The following is a 12,282-nucleotide window of genomic DNA, read 5'->3' on the forward strand; positions in this document are numbered from 1 at the left end:
GAATCTCCTCAAGCGTTACTGCTGAAAGAATTGTGCATGGAGGAGTGGGAAAAGTGTTTCCTATTCAATGTAAGAGAATGATAGATGCTTATTTGAAATGTGTAATAAAGGTTATTTTATTTAAACACCAGCATTTTGGGCATATGGTGTCCTACCTTTACCTTGGGGAAAAGGTAAGTTTTTGTTTATTATATTTTAAACTTTTATTATTCATTTTTTAATTTTATTTTACAGGTTTAGTTATTTATACAGGACATCTCTCAATGCTGTTCAGCTCCAAACTATGACTATTTTTTATGGACTATCCGATTTTACATGTATATCTTTGTTTAAAGTTGCAAAACCAATAAAGGTTACAGTCTTTCTCGATTTTTTTAATAGTTATCCCCAGATAATCTTCTTTGGGTTGTTCAAGGTCCCGTAATACGAACCAGCAACAGGAAACAGGATGACATATGGAGTGACAGCTGAACCAGCAAGAAGAAATCGCATGCACAAAGTCACGCAAGGATAAGAACACGAGTCTACTCACGCTGCCATGAACTGCGATCTCTCCAGGTGAGTTTATTATAAGGTATCCTCAAACCAAAACTCAGAAAAGTCTGAGGGCACCTTGCTTTCTTCTCAAATTTCCAGATTAACGGCTGATTTTTACTTTTTGCTTTTAATTTATTCGCCGGAAAATAGCTGTGAACACTTCAAAATGTGCTTCTGCTTTGGGTTTATTTCACAGCACTCAGCTTCACGTTCATCAAAGTGCTCCAGCTAGCAAAGCTGATTCGGCTCCAACCTGCGCTACATCTGGCATTCACATCTGGCTCGCATGCTGCAACGAACAACTGCCCAGAATATGGGGCAGAGATGGTTGGCAGTAATTTTAAGTAGATCTAATGGCCGGAACTAGAGTTTAGAGGTGGGTCAGTTTTAATAGAGGTGGTTAAGAAGCTGAAGAGATGCCGTTTTCGGAAAGCTGAACCCTGAAAGTTCCTAAAACATCTGCGCAAGTTACGATTTCTGCGATGCTGACGGTAATATGGATCACTATGAAATAATCTCGTCCAGTGAACATAGCATGTGATTCGTTTTAGGCTTAAAAGTAAAAGTGACACTTGTTTAAAAAATAATAATAATAATTTACTCAAAACTTACATTTTGGGACAAAGTCATGACCTTACATTTTTTAAAAACTAAAAAAAAAAAAATAATAATAAATCGAATTTTGCTATTTATAGGTATATGTTTGATTAAAATGAACATTGCTGTTTTCTATATTATATAAACTACAGACAACCTTTCTTCCAAATTCCAAAGAAATTGGAATTTAGAGCATTAATTATCAGAAAATGATAAATGATTAAAATAACAAAAAGAAAAAAGATGCAGAACTTTCAGACCTCAAATAATGCAAAGAAAACAAGTTCATATTCTTGAAGGTCTAAGAATTCAGAAATCAATATTTGGTGGAATAACCCTGGTTTTTAATCACAGTTTTCATGCATCTTGTAATGTTCTCCTCCACCAGTCTTACGCACTGCTTTTGGAGAACTTGGTGGCTTGTGATCATCCATCTTCCTCTTGATTATATTCCATAGGTTTTTAATCTGGTAAAATCGAAGAAACTGATCATTTTTAAGTGGCCCCTTCCACTAGATCAGGTAAAGATTTCCAATTTGAGTCTGCTAGTTTTACGAGTACCGTGCTTCATCTGAAGGAGGGATCTGTACCTACTGTATGTGTCATGAAAGGTAGTTGAGGGAGATGTAAGCACTTATAAACAATACATTTTGTGCTTCTGTTGCAGGTAAGAATGTACAAGTTTGTTCGTGTTCTGCCATTTAGCATGAGCTAACACTAACGTGTGGTAAACACTCAGCGTAAAAACATGGCGTGACCAGCAACAGCTTATTTGCATAAAAGTGACAGAGCCCTTAAATGGCTCATTCTGAAAGGGACTGAAACTGACAAGAATAGAGCCTCTTTATGTGAGCGTGATTCTTTTTGTGCAAAGAACTTGTGTAAAGCCCACAGATTTACTTTAACTTGTGTAAAATAAGGTATAATAGGCCCCCTTTAATCAATTCTTAAAGTTTTGCTAGGCTCCTGTAAAGATGTTGCTTGTGTTTCTATGATATATCTGTTGGTTGTGTAGATGTTTAGGCTATGGGACAGAGTTTGATGCTAAGGCACCTGAGGTTTTAGGTAATTTCCAATCAATTGGCTTTACGTCTTGAAAATGAACGTCTTGCACACCTGCCCTAAAGGAGTCCAAGCAGTTTGGATGAAGCCAGGTATGAAAAGGAGGAGTGGATGGGAGGAAGGAGGGATGAAAAGAAAAGACAAACATAGGTGTGCAGGTCAATACTGATGTGGATTAGTGTTGCCCTGATGGAATATGTGAAGTTTGGCAATTGTAAGGACACAGAAACTCTATGGCTTGGGATTGTGTATAAAAATGAGTGGTAGTAAAAGTGCAGAAATCTGAAAGGGATTAGCTTTGCAAGTTAACCTTCTCCGGAAGCAGCATCAACTTCTCAGGGCTCGGAGGGATCTGGGCTTGAATCCGGCACAGTGGGAAAAACGTATACTGTGGTCAACTGTGATAAATCGACGTTCATTTCTTCCAAAGAGCGATCTGGAACACTGGGTTCTCCATCTCTGAGAAGAATCATCAGCAACAGCAGCAGCAGCAGCAAGTTCATAACAGCCTTCAGATTCTCTCTTCTCCTCTTCTACAGCCCACGAGCCAATCAGAACCCTCTCTCTCTCCTTCAGTCTCTCTCTCTCTAGTGAAAAGAAACCAATCAAGACAGAAATGGATTTGCAGCCGGGGTCTGAAGGTGGGGGAGGGGGGGTTGTGCTGCAGTGTCCTGGTGAATTGATACTTGAGTTGGTCATATCCGTCTCAAGGTCCCCTGCTGTTGTGTGGAGGGTTGCGAACTGTGACAGCTGCCGCTCCGCGCAGCCTATCACGGCCGAGCGCGAGCGTCCTTTCACACTACCTGTCATTCAATTCCCAGCACAACAACGAGCGCTCCAACAGCCTCGGCTCAGAAAAGAGCCTCAGATTGAGGTTTATAAGGATAAGAGTGGTAGTAAACACACAGAAACACACACACAACTAACCAAACACACACAAACAGAACAACTCTTAAAAATGATTGGATGACAGGTACAATCCCAAATCAGAAAAGGTTAAAACGATTAAAGGAACTAAGAAATTTCAAGGGCTTAAAAGGCAAGGTATTCACCAAAACTATAAAACAATGATGTAAAATATTAGTTGCAAACCTGTTTTTAGGTACACTTTTCTTCAACTAAACTAATTAAAACTAATACAAAAAAGCCAAAGACTGATGAGGCATGTGTCTCACCACCAATACATTTATAAAAGTAAAGCTTGTGTTGTTACTTACATTGTTACAGGTTTCCTGAGAGGCAGGTTATGCACGTAACGTAGTTCAGTAAGCTAGCAGCTAGTTACATTTAAGTCGTGCCAGTACACTTCTGTGATGGAGCATTAATGTAGAAATATACATCGAAATATCAGAGTGTCATATGCTTCCTTCAAGAGGACTTTTCCACTGGGGTTCAAATCCCGGTTATGCAGCTTGCCATCACAATCGGCCTTGCTCTCTCCGGGTGGGTAATTGGCGCTCTATCCACTCATCACTCCAAAGGGTGATGTCGATCAGCCGATCAAGGCTGCGTCTGTGAGGTGATGTATCGGAACCGAGTCGCTGCGCTTTCCTACGAGTACTCAGCAACGCCGCATCAGCATCAGCAGTTCAAAAAGAGGAGGTGGATGACTGCACGTTCATACGAGGAGGACTTGTGTTGTAGCATCACCTGTGATGGAGGACATACAACTGACTAGCAGCTGTGCGGGTGGGACATTTGGCCTCACTAAATTTGGAGAAAATGGGGGGTTTGGAACGAGCTGTGAACTAAGCTTAGATACCAGGAACAAGGACAAATGGGTCAAAAAACTGTGGCCACTCTGGAATCATGAAGAAGAGAGGAAGACCAAGAAGAAGAAGAGCAGGGCAGTGAATCCAGCATGTGAGACAAGAGCATAGTTGATATAATGCTAACTGTCGCAAAAATGTGTGAAAAAGAGGGGGAAAAAAAGCCAGAAAGTTATATATAAAAAAAAAAGCAGTGATGGGATGACAGAACTGGAGAGAGTTGTGGGGACAGAGAGAGAGAGAGAGAGAGAGAGAGAAAAAGAAAGAGAGAAAGAGGGTAGCAGCAGAATTGTCACACGTCAGTCAGAGCTGAGATTTCATTTCCTCTCATGAACTCCCAGCATGCCGAGCGCACACAGATCCCGGCATGCCGAGCTGTCAGCCAGTGAGATTTGACGGTGCAGACATGGCAAAACAGGAACATTCCTCATCTCCAGAGAGCGGCGTGTCATCAGATACACACCCAAACCTGAAATAAACCTCGGCTGAAAGAGTTAACACGTCCGTCACAGCCACCGCAGACCGCCGATACGCTACTGCACCCCGGGAACACCGCCGGAAACTCGCTCTGAAATCACTCATACGGCACTGTCCTAGTGTACGCATGTGGACGAATATACTATTAGAGAACACTGCTATTGATTGGCTATTTCCATATTTACACTATAGCCAATGCACTATAGCAGGGGTGTCCAAACTTTTTTTGTTGGGGGCCAGAAGGAGAAATATATTTGAAGTCACAGACCATAGACTCTATAATAAAAGAAATAATGAAATATACCACTTTAAATAATACTTTTTTCCTGATTATTTCATTTACACACCATTTTACTTGATTAACTACCTTTATCTTTGACAGTGTTGTGTAAACTAAGATTTTTCAAATTGATGTTAAATTTCATGATGTCTCTTAATATAAAACTCCTTAATTACGGCAACTTTTAGACTCTTTTGCCCCGTTTTTCTGCGCTAGAAATGCGCACTCTCTCCGCTTTTAGACTCTTTGGCCCGTTTTTCTGCACTAGAAATGCGCACTCTCTCTGCTTTTAGACACTTTGGCCCGTTTTTCTGCACTAGAAATGCGCACTCTCTCCGCTTTTAGACTCTTTGGCCCGTTTTTCTGCACTAGAAATGCGCACTCTCTCTGCTTTTAGACTCTTTGGCCCGTTTTTCTGCACTAGAAATGCGCACTCTCTGCGCTTTTAGACTCTTTGGCCCGTTTTTCTGCACTAGAAATGCGCACCCTCTCCGCTTTTAGACTCTTTGGCCCGTTTCTGACACCTAGCGTTCAAACTTTGAATCTCTTATTATAAAAACCTGCTTCACAGTGGGCCAACTTTCATTCTATTTCTAAAATACCTCGCGGGCCGCTCCAAAAAAGGAAACGGGCCGCAAATGGCCCGCGGGCCGTAGTTTGGACACCCCTGCACTATAGCATATGTACAGCACCACTCAAAGGTGTGGACAATCCTTAAATTAAAGCGGCAGTCTGTATTACTTTGGTTCTACACTGAAAGCAGAAGCATTTCTGAGTGGAGAAGGAACAAAATATTGTGTTTAAAGGAGAACTCGGGTGTAAAATAGACTTTTATTGTAGTAAAACATGATAAAATATTCCTACCTTTTGATGAGAAGCACACCTCCGCTCTCCCACAGCGTTCCGAGATCCAGAAATTTAACAGTTTGTCCAAACACCCTTCAGACTGGGTGACACGGGGCATAATTTGCCCCAATAAATAACTTTTTCCACCGATATCCAGCAGCTCAAAGTAGCTCCACTCCTCCTTGCTAGAATCTGGAGTGCACAAGAAGCTTATTAAAAACCTCCATTTACATCCTGTTAAGCAAGTTTTAGCTCTAAGCTCAGCCTGCTACACAATGCAGAGTCTATGTTAAGTCCTAGAATTCTAGCAAGGAGGTGTGGAGCTACTTTGAGCTGGATAACGGTGGAAAAAGCGATTTATCGGGGCAAACTATGCCCTGTGTCACCCAGTTTAAAAGGCGTTTGGACAAACTGTTAAAATTTCTGGTTCTCAGAACGCAGTGGGAGAACGGAGGTGTGCTATTCATCAAAGGTAAGAACTTTTTATCATGTTTTACTACAGCAAAAGTCAATTTTACACTGGAGTTCTTTAAATGGTAGCAGTGTGCTGGAACGACCATCCCTGCTTAGCCTAATAATTTATATTCATTCTAAAAACTGGGGCTTTGGGTCGCTTTTCGTGGGAGTTTTTCTTCTGGCCACGTCACGCATCTTTACGTACTTACGTCACACGTACAGCCTCTAAAAGAGGATACGGCTGAGTTTTACTGAAAACGAGAGGCTGGTGGAGCAACGGAGGCTTCAGAAGAGAAAACTCAGAGCTCAGTAGCTTAATCACCTATAGTAAAACCAAAGAAACATGACCGAACATAACCTGGAATCGGATTCATCCGCTTTGAAAGGAGACCGCATCACACCCGCCCAGTTTAAAATGATTACTCCGCATGCTTAGTGCAATTACCCATTCTTAACAGAGAGGGTCTTACATACCCTAAATCCCAAAACTTACAGACATCAGCTTTAAGTGATTTTGTTCATGCAAAATATAAATAAAAAATATGGATTTATATAGTGAACAAAAAAAAGTGGTGAACAAACGAAAATGTGTTTTATATTTCAGATTCCCCAAAGTAGCACCTTAGACAGTTTTGCACATCTTGGCTGGATTTTCTCTAAAGTCAGCTTTACGAGGTAGAGTCAGCTGGAATTCAGGCTTTCAGTTAACAGCTGTGCTGCTGAACTCGTCAAGAGTTAATTACTTACTATTTCTTGCATCTTAATGTGTTTAAGAGCATCGATTGTAAAAAAGTTGAAAAGAGGTAAAGTTAAGTATTTGAGTAAAGTTCTAATCCAAACTATGCCAAGAACTATTTAAATGAGCAAAAAAAAAAAAATAAGACTATACAAAACGAAGGTCAGTCAAACGGAAGATTTCGAGAACTGTTCAAGAAAGCATACTCAAGTGCAGTCGCATAGACCTTTAAAAATGTTATGATGGAACTGGCTCTCATCAGGACCACCCCAGAAAAGTAAGAGCAAGAGTTGCCTCATGTTGCAATTTTTTTGCGAGCTAACAGCATCCAGAAAAGAGAACAAGACAATGCAAAACCACATGTTGCACACATGGCAAAGAGTGGAGAATTTTGAAGAAAAAAAAATGAATAAGACACATGCGACAAGAAGGACCCAGTAGAGTTGAACATCTTAAGACATGTTAGCAGGACACAATTGAACTCAACAAATTAACGAACTGGTACCAAACCTTCGTTTTAAGAATACTCTTCTTGGAAATGATTTACTGTCCCACTGTTTTTTTTTTAAATGTCTTGAAAATAAAGAAAATTAAGTAAAAAAAAAAAAATATATATATATATATCTTGGGTTGATATTGTCTGCAATCCAGTAAAAGTTCATTTTGGTTGCATGTTGCTTACAGTTCTAACTTTCACTGGTTTCGTTTCTCAACTGATTAGGATTTATGTTGACCCTCGCATTAAGAGAAAAGTCCTTGTACATTCTGTACTTGGCAAACACTACATTATGATTCCGAATGTAAATATTTAAAGAGCTACCAGAGGCCCAATTTTTGGCACAGCGGTATCACCGCCAGAATGTGGACGGGGTGCGGTGTTGGATGGGCTGCAGCTTTTTTTTTCTATTGCTCGTGACGGGCATAAGCTATTAAATTTATAGCAGAGTATGTGTGTCTGTGTGTGTTTTTGCACACTGAACCAGTCCCCATGCCGGCTCCAATCATCATGGATTCGGGCCCCGGCGCCGCTCCGCTCAGAGCCAGAGTTACTTTATTAAAGTGAAGAAATGCATAATGGCGGAGAACGGCATGCATAATCACCTCGGAGAACAGCCACAACAAACCGGCCGCCGCATATAAAAGACCAACACGCCCGCCCCGCCGCGCGGCCAATCAAAATTAATTTATTCTAATGTATTCGCGCAGAAGGTCAATTATCCAAATGATTCCGATCGCGATTGCACCTGATCTCGGGAGCCAATGAGGCGTCCAAAGGGCAGCTGCGCTACTTTTTGCAAAGCAAATCGGCCCCCTTTTAGTCGCGGTTGAGAGACGTGTTTTGTGTCTTTGTAAAACGTCATCCGCTAATGGCCGCACAACTGGTCACTTTAACGACGCTTGTAAACCCGGAGCTGTTAAACAAGTGGGAGGCGGCTAATGCTGCTGGATACAGATCATAGGGGATGGGGATGGAATAGGTTATTACAGATTCTCTCATCTTTTAGATGAGTCAGAAAATTCGGGGAAAATCTGTGTTGGACACTCGTTTTGAACTTGTCTAAAGATCGCTAGCATTAACGTTTATGAAAGCAAACATTGTAGATTGACAGGGATTAGAGGGAGGATCAATATGATATATGGCAAAATTCACAGGAGAGTTGTGTGTAAATTCATCACTGCAAGTTATGAGGTGCTATTTTGTGAGTCAGGCTGAGCATTGGCCTGTTGTCCCGAAGTTGTCCAGACATTGAGCATTCCTCAACCCACAGGGTCACATGTGTACAACAATACATCACGCATTATTACCACTATCCACAGTAGACAGCACAGCGCTGTTAGGGGGGGGGGGGGGGGTGGGGGGTAATGATCGTAACCGGTGGTGTCTGGCCAGAGTTGTCCTTTTGGACAGACAAGAAACTCTAGCAAAAGTTCTTGCATCCATATTTAATGAAGGACACCCCTCAAACACAAACGTCTTGGCATATATTAGGGGCATGTCAAAAGGCATTTGAAATATTTTGTAATTAAAGAGTATGCCAGCATGATGAAGCTATATGATGTGAAGTTTCCTATAAAAAGACCGATCAGGGTTCTGAGTGGTCCAGCGGTCTAAAGTGCTGCCACTATGATTGGGAGATCGCTGATTCGAATCCCGGTCATGCAGCTTGCCATCAGATGCCTGAGCCCTGAGAAAGCACAATGGGCCTTGCTCTCTCTGGGTAGTGGGTAGATGACACTTTTTTCACTGATCACTCCTAGGGTGATGTTGATCAGCACAAGCTTGCATCTGTGAGCTGGTGTATCAGAACCGAGTCGCTGCGCTTTCCTCCGAGTGCGCTGTGATGCTACTCTGCAATGCTGCATCAGCAGCAGTTGGAAAAGACGAGGTAGATGACGTCACATGTATCGGAGGAGGCGTGTGCTAGTCTTTAGCCCCTTGTATTGTGGCATCACTAGTGATAGGTGGATATACAGCTGACTAGCAGCTGAATGGGTGGTCTAGCTAAATTGGGAGCTATACAGTAACTGACTGGCCTCTTTATCAGAAACAAACAAGATTAAACTATATAGTAAGAGGTTTCCAATAAAATGTCACAGATTAGTATGTGCTGATATAGTGTAGACAGGATTAAATTGGTGAACAATTTATTAAACCCAATGACTTTTGTTATAGATATAGTCTTAACAAAAATTGATGGCCACTTTATCGAAAACCCCTACTTCTTACGTAACCCCAGTAACTGTACGCCACCAAGATGAAGCTGTTTAGTAAAGGGTTTCCAATAAAAAGGCCAATCATTATGTGTTAATACAGTGTAGACAGGCTTAAATTACTGAACCCTTGGTTTTCCACACCCTAATTCCCGATTAAAGCGTGGAAACTCTGAGAAGAGGCTGTTCAGACCCTCGGCGTGTCTCTATATATTTATATATCTGTGACTGGAGGAGCCGGGGGAAGGGTGTAAATAATTTTTCTTCGCTGCATTTGCAGTGTCATTTAATGCCGCTGATGGCAGAAAATCAGCAGCGAGAAAGTTGGAGCGCGAGGGCCGGATAATTCACTTTTCTGCTCCTGTTTAGCGCGAGAGGCAATTTGGCGGGGATGAAATAAGCTCATGGCGCTTTAATCCAGATAGATGGAATGCTATTTTGATATGGCGCGCTGTGGCCCTCCTTGGAGCCCACTCTAAAAATAGGGACCTTTTAAGGCCACAAATTTGTTATTCATCTGCGGGAATCACTGTATCACTACACTTATTGAAATGCAATGACCGGCTTCTGCTGCTGCAATCTAAATGAGTAATTTAAAAATTGATAGAATACCACGGACTGCTGGCTTTCTTCTTCTCTCTCTCTCTCTATGCTTCTGGATTCTTGTCGAGCCAGTATCAGATGGTAGTGGTTGCTGTGTTCTGCTCACACAACTTATAATGTGATTTATTGTGTGTGATTGTGCTTAGGTAAGTGTGTTGTTGCCATAGTTAAAGGAAGTGATTAAGGAGGGATTCTATGTGTTCATAGGTTATTTTTTGGTAGGTCTGTTACTTGGCAGTTGAGGCAATGGACCATGAACATAGTGTTAGGCTGTGCTTCTGGATTCTTGTCGAGCCAGTATCAGATTGTGGTGGTTTTGCTATTGTTGTTAGTTGAGTGAGTAGTAGATCCTGGCTGAGCCCTATGCATAACCCCAGCTGTTAGGTGCAGGATTTGTCAATTTCCTGTATTATATTACTATTACTCCTTTTCTGTCCTATTCACTCTCTCTCTCTATCTCTCTCTATCTCTCTCTCTTTCTCCGACTGTGCCGGTAACTAAAGACTTGGACTGACGTGGAGGGAAGTTTATGCAATTTTGCAAATCATTTTAGATGAAGATTAAAAAAACAAGAATTGAATAAAAGTCAAGGAAACAAAACATAAAATTAAGAAAATCTAAAACGAGAAAAATACAAATTCAAGGGTTAGTGCAACATTTATCAGTTTAATTTTCTGACCGTCTGAGGCAAAAATGTAAAAATGGATGTAAAAACTCATTGCATTTAGTGTAAGTTAGTGTAAGTGTAAGTTAGTGTTTTCATCCAATTTTGATAATATTCACTTTTCCCTTCTTTAGTCCTCACAATCGGAGTTTTAGGAAAAATCTATATATATTATAAAAAAATAAATAAATAAATAAATAAACTTTTGCAGTTTTACATTTTATAACAAAAGTTATTGGGATTTTACCATCAGATATAATTAAAAATTGGAAAAATATTTTTTTTTCTTTTTTTTTTTTTTACAATATCAAACAGAAAATGAGAAAAATAAAAATTGAATGTGTTAGTGCAACGTTATGTGTTTACCTTTCTGACTGTTTGAGGCTAAATGCAAAAATGTAAAATTGGATGTAAAAACCAATTTTGAAAAAAGTGTAAGAAATAAGTTTTCAAACTATTTTTTATAAAATTAACTTTTTTCTTTCTCTGGCCCTCGCAATTGGAATTTTATGATTTTTCCATTTTCGCATCGGATACAATCTATAAAATAAAAAATCTTTTTTTTCCCCTTGAAATTCTGTTTATGAAACACTGAAATAAAAAACTAGAAAATTGAAAAACTGTATGGAGCCAATTCTTCTTTACTATACTAAATGGAAAACAAGAAAAATACAAATTCAAGGGTTAGTGCAACAATTATCAGTTTAATTTTCTGACCGTTTAAGCTGAACACTGGTTTGAGTGCTTACGGCAGGGCGAGGTAAATTATGGCTCGATATTATTATTGACTGGCGACATCTGGCTAGAATTCTCCATGTGAACATAAATCACATGCTCCACATGTACATATAGTGCAGTATTAAAATCACAATACTAATTACAAGTACTAGTTACATACGGCATATCAGTGCAAAAAAGGCCATTATTCTTTGAAGGTTAATGCAATTTTCTTATTAAAACCCTTCAATTAAAGTGAAAGTGAAAGACTGCAGTCTGTTGATTGGTTTACTTCAAACCCATTAAAATGGTATAGAGAGAACAAATAAATAATAATTTTAAAAAAATGTGTCCATGTTCTAAAAGGTATAGAAATGTATGTGTCAGAGTATGGTTCAATTTCAAACGGCAAGAAACTTAAGTTGCATTACTTTTCCCTTTTACTTATATACATGGAGAAGTGTAAGAAGTGAGAGCGAGCGAATGAAAGGGCGAGAAAGAGAAATAGAGAGAGAGCGAAAAAAAAAAAAAAGAAATCTTCAGAAAGTCTGTGCATGTCCAAGCAGTCATATCCGTGACCGAGCTCCCCCCGGACCCCCCTTCAGCCCTCTGGGCTCCGGCTCCAATCTGCATGACTCACATCAAAGCTCATCAATTAGCCACTGCAGCTTTAGCCAGGTATTAGCCTCCAATCCCTCAGTGAATGACCACTGAGCTCCCAGACCATTACCCTGACCAGTGGGCATTAAAGAGCAGCGGTCTCAGGTGATGAGAGAGAGAGAGAGAGAGAGAGCAAGACAGAGAGAGAGAGAGAGAGAAATTGAGA

At 40.4% G+C, this 12,282-nt stretch overlaps 2 protein-coding genes and 1 long non-coding RNA gene across 4 annotated transcripts in view; 1 reads left to right on the top strand and 2 right to left on the bottom strand.

Moving 5' to 3' along the window:
- LOC103029679 (solute carrier family 2, facilitated glucose transporter member 9-like) overlaps positions 1 to 12,282 on the top strand; it is a 1,095,244-nt gene that overhangs the window by 1,014,427 nt on the left and 68,535 nt on the right. Inside the window, exon 13 of one of the 2 annotated variants that reach the window (XR_007429263.1) lies at positions 9,067 to 9,084. The exons of the other annotated variant lie outside the window; for it this stretch is intronic. The gene's annotated coding sequence lies outside the window, so the exon portion shown is untranslated. Of the gene's footprint in view, positions 1 to 9,066; positions 9,085 to 12,282 lie in introns of those variants that run through there. 2 annotated transcript variants of the gene reach the window in all.
- The window catches only part of LOC125787359 (uncharacterized), a 759,343-nt gene that overhangs the window by 33,554 nt on the left and 713,507 nt on the right, over positions 1 to 12,282 (bottom strand). The gene's annotated exons all lie outside the window — the stretch shown is intronic.
- The window catches only part of suclg2 (succinate-CoA ligase GDP-forming subunit beta), a 164,558-nt gene that overhangs the window by 32,937 nt on the left and 119,339 nt on the right, over positions 1 to 12,282 (bottom strand). The window lies entirely within an intron of this gene.

This window comes from Astyanax mexicanus, chromosome 24 (assembly GCF_023375975.1).
Source record: "Astyanax mexicanus isolate ESR-SI-001 chromosome 24, AstMex3_surface, whole genome shotgun sequence".
Classification (NCBI taxonomy): Eukaryota; Metazoa; Chordata; class Actinopteri; order Characiformes; family Acestrorhamphidae; genus Astyanax; species Astyanax mexicanus.